A 4,859-nucleotide genomic window follows, 5' to 3' on the forward strand; every position below is an offset into this window, starting at 1 on the left:
TTAACTCTTATATAAAGTGTTGAGCACCTTTTGTACCTTGAAATACAGTTACCCATTAGAAAGCCTCCAGGTGCCTTCCACAGGAGGTGTATTGTACACAGTCTACTGAGAGCAGAATCATAATACACTGGAAGTACTGTATTTTTCAACAGGCCTGGAGTTTTTTTTAATTCCTCTGGAGAACAGGAGGCTGTTGCTTATGATAAAAACAACTTGTTAGGTCTACAGCTTTTACCAAGACAAGAAGGAAAATTAAAATGAATTATATTACTCTGCATTCATGTTTGTATGTAGTTGTTTTGTGGTAAATTGACTTAGGCCATACTCTTGACCTGCTGTAGCTTCTAGTATTTAGGTTTGTTCTCTTCAAAGATGGTATACAGCAAGCAGGCATCCCAACCAGGAGAGGAGAATGTTCCTTATTTGGAAGGGAGGCTTCAAGATGACAGACAGACAGGCATCCCAGCCAAGGGAGAGAAAGGTGCCAGACCTAAAAGATGCAAGTGGATGGATGGACATCCCAACCAGGAAAGAAGATTTCTTACCTGGGCGGGAAGCCCCAGCCAGATGGACAGGCATCTTGACTGTACATATTTGTAGTACCCTCCCTGGACAGGATGAAAGGGAAGGACATGAAAGAGCTGGCTCTAAGGGATGTTGGTTTCCCCAGGATGCTAGATGGCAGCAGTCCAGGATAGACATGCCAGTTTGAACACCAGCAGGGAATGCTGAAGATTGTAGTTCTGTAGCACAGCCCTGCTGGTGTCTGGGAATGCCGCAAGAGGGTGCTGCAGGAAGATATACTCCCTATTATGTAGAACTACTGTATTACCCAGAAGTGCTCAAATGGGCCAGAGCCCTAGCACCGGAAGTACTCCCAGGTCCTTAATAAAAAGGACTGCACAGGTAGATCGGAGCTGGGAGGAGGGAAGGCAACACTCGACTAGATGAAAGAAGTGTGATAGAGACAGGGGAAGAAACAACTTATTTTATACTTCTGTTTACAAGGTATTTGTGAAATAAAACACCCTTTATTTAATGCCGGGAGTGTTTTAGTGTGTTCATGTTTGGGGCTTATTGGCGCCCACTAGCCTTTATACTGATTAGGTTAATAGTTTGTGTTTTTTTTCATTATTCTGTAGTCATCATTCTACAGACCTCTATAATACTGTTTTTTCTTTTCTCTTCCTTAGAATATTGTTGCTGGTGAGAAAGTTTTGTATAGTCTTTATGGGATAGTAGAACACAGTGGCTCAATGCGTGGTGGCCATTACACAGCATATGTAAAAATCAGGGCACCACCAAAAAAACAGGATTACAGAAAGCATGTTATGGGTAAGTAGGAATATTAAATAAACACTCATCACATTTTAAAAGTTCCAAATTGTCTTTTTTTAGCAAAGTGATAACCTGTTAAAAACATTAGTATATATTTAGCTTTAAGATCGGTAATCATTATAGTGGTTTACATATGTATTTTTACAAGTAGAGCACTGGCAGGGTAAGTGTCTTGCTGAGCATCACATAGTGAGGACACAGGGATTGAACCGAGAGCCGTAGGATTTAAAGTCCTGTGCTAATAAGTCACTGCATTAATTTATACACCCGTTATTTTTTTTTACTTTGTAACACAGAAAATTTTCACTGACATCAGGTTAAATTTCTGAAGTTTATTAAGTTATTTCTTTTTCTTAATTTAGGTCTAAAAGAAGCAACTGGAGGATTACCAGGTCAATGGGTCTATGTCAGTGACACACATGTACAAGCTGTTCCTGAATCAAGAGTACTCAATTCTCAGGCCTATCTGCTTTTTTATGAAGAATTATTATAGTTAATGGGCTTTAGCCTGGGACAAGTGACTTTTACAAAAGCAATATGATATTGTGTTTATGTGAGGGGGGAAAGCAATGTCAAAACAGATTACTTCTTAGTACAGCTGATTATGATACATTTAAAGTACTGCCTCAGCATGTTCGCTCTTTAATAATGAAAATGATGATAATTCAAGCATAATCAAATCTGTTTATATAGTACATATTTTTTTCTCTGATAGGTTAAGAACATTTTTTGTTGCATGATTGTAAACGCCCATTCTAGAGCAAATAAATATTTTTGAAACAGCAATTGATACACATACACAAAAATTAAAAAACTATGTCAATTTAAAATCAATGGATGAAAATAGGATATGATCTTATTTTTTTCTCCCTGCCAAAATGTATACTGTTTTGATATAATGTTTATACTGATAAATTTGTAATCAAAAGCCATTAGTATGTTTTATTTCTTGCGCTGTATTTGATAAATTGTACTACTCAATACAAATGCATAACAGGTCCTGTGCAGTAGCTGGCATACACTGATTTATTTGCACATTCAGTATTAGGTAGTGTTTCAATTGGATATTGCTGAAGAAACTCTTTTTTCTCAAAAACAGCTGAACATATTGCACTTTAAATTTTAAATTTAGTTGCAAAGCTCCAAATATATTTTTTTCATTTTGTACTTCAAAAATGCAGTGTACAGTATATCCTACCAGGAGCAGATGAGGAAAACATGCAGATGTTCTTATTGTAATTTTGAGGGAAAGAAAATACTGATGTTCACTTGCAATAATCCATATTTTGGCATAATTATGTGGCAGATGTGTTATTTTTTTAACTTTATTTTCATAAAAAGTAAATAGGAATGTAATGGGTGTGTTGTAATTTTATTTTACTGTATTTCTTATGATGAACAAAGGTTGTTCATTTATAAGGTTTTGTTGCTATTAGTCATAATTTTTTTTTTCTTACAGTTGCATTTGCACTTTCAATGTAAAGAATAATGATTGTTAAAAATTTAGTGGAATGCCATTCATATATCTTAAAAAGATATCTATGTAACAGAAAATATTAATAAACCACAGAATGGCTTAAAGGTTTTATGTTATACTGCTTGTAAAAATAATAACATCTCTACATGTCCCATTTAACAATGGAAAGTTTAATGTTAAAAGAAAACAAACAGTGGTTTTCTGTATAGAAATACTACTTCTGTGTATGGGTGAAAGTACACTTTGTTTCTATATATCTCTCTCGGCTCTTGTCCAGTGTCTGCATTTTTGTGGTAACTCACATTATACACCTTTCATTAAAGATTTACAGTCTCTTATCGATCCACCATTGAACAAACACTTATTGACATTTTCTTTTACTGTATCTCAAAAAAGCTATATTCTCAGGTTTAAAATGTATGTTTCTTGTTTCAGAACTAAGTTAACATTTATATTGAAACCACAAAATCAAGCAGTGTGCTATCACTGAATTTCTAACATTACAGCACAGTATTCCTTTCGGAGATTCATTGTCATCTAGTGAACCTCAACCAAGACCAGTCTTGTCATATGCCACAGTCTAGAGATGCGTTGCTTAATTCCACCATGATGGCATATCTTTTGAAAATAACCTATGGTATGGCTAGCATTTAACAATGATTACAAAAGAAAATACTCCTACCATAGAGCGAATTATAATTAAGAATCGAATAATGATAATATGTGAGATAGCAGGCAATACACATATCAGTTATAGGTCAGCTGGACCTATTCGTCATGAAAAATGAAACATAAGCAACGTCTGTGCATGTTGTGTGCTCCCAGTGCTGAATCCTAAAATGAAACATTAGATATGTTGAAGATTCAATGAAAATTTTGACATAATAAAATCCTGACTGGGATTAAAAAAATAAGCTGAGTTTTTCAAGTTGAAGTTATTTTTTCACAATAATATATTAATTTGCCACATAAAGTTGTTTTCTAAAGTGCCTTTTTTAACATTTTAAAAATACTTTTTTCTTGCTGATTGCAATAGAGTTCAGCATTCATATGTGATAGAAAAAGCCTTAAAACTTACCAAATACGTCCACTTTGAAGCAGCAAAGGTTTTAATTTATGAAAATATGTCTTCTGTGTTTATGAGGCACTCTTGTAATAACAGAGGGAAACTTGAAATAATTATACTATGATAGATCCTTGTCCTATTTTCTCCTTTTCCGATTTTTGTGTTTGCAGTGACCATGGAGTTATGACAACCCAACGCCGAACCACCCATTAAAATTCTTGTTGTTAGTTAACATCAGCAACGAAGCCAGATGCACACTGCATAAGAGTGTAGTGAAAAGAGCACATAGGAGTTTTTAGTACTTTGTACACATAACACACCTGAACTGATTACATGGTATTTATTGTATATTTAATAAAAGCCTTAGATGTTTTAAAGATCCAAGCTATTTTTGCTGTGTCATGCCTTGCACATGCACAATCGAGAAAAAAATACTCAGATAAAGGCAAAGTCTATGATAGAGCAGATTGAAGTGCCACAAACCCATTTTCAATTTTTTTTTTTTATGCATAATGAATCTCTCTTACTGATATGGTAATAAAAGAACTGAGCACAATGGTTTTGTATGTGTAAGTTCACTGACCCTGATGCCAGTCAGTATGTAAATCCATGCAAGACTCCATGTATAACCTGGTGCTGTGGGGCAGTGATGTCAGTCTATGTTAAAAGATCTGTATTGAACTTCCTAAACTTCAGTCTGATTAAACTTTGGTGAACTGTGTTAGAGTGTCGGCTACAGTAATGGACTGATACCCTGCCTGGGTGTCATTCCTGCCTGCATGCTAGGATAGTCTCCCGCGGGACTGCGACCCTGCCATGGGTAAGGAGGTTAGGAAGATGAACGGGTACATGCATGGTTTGAAGTGGGGCTGTATGCACTGATAAGGCATACTGGCATTCTTCTGTTCAAGCACTGGGTGTGTGCCCATAATGTCTGATCAGTTCTTGTCACTTCATTGCCTTCTATGCGAGCTCAAC

General features: G+C 35.7%; 1 long non-coding RNA gene across 1 annotated transcript; it reads left to right on the forward strand.

Annotated features, from left to right (window-relative positions):
• The first annotated feature begins 1,172 nt into the window (after positions 1-1,172).
• Positions 1,173-4,260, forward strand: LOC120522319. Its single transcript, XR_005632355.1, has 2 exons — positions 1,173-1,335; positions 1,701-4,260. It is a non-coding gene; the product is annotated as an uncharacterized LOC120522319 (long non-coding RNA).
• Positions 4,261-4,859: the final 599 nt, after the last annotated feature.

Source organism: Polypterus senegalus, unplaced genomic scaffold, assembly GCF_016835505.1.
Source record: "Polypterus senegalus isolate Bchr_013 unplaced genomic scaffold, ASM1683550v1 scaffold_512, whole genome shotgun sequence".
NCBI lineage: Eukaryota > Metazoa > Chordata > Cladistia > Polypteriformes > Polypteridae > Polypterus > Polypterus senegalus.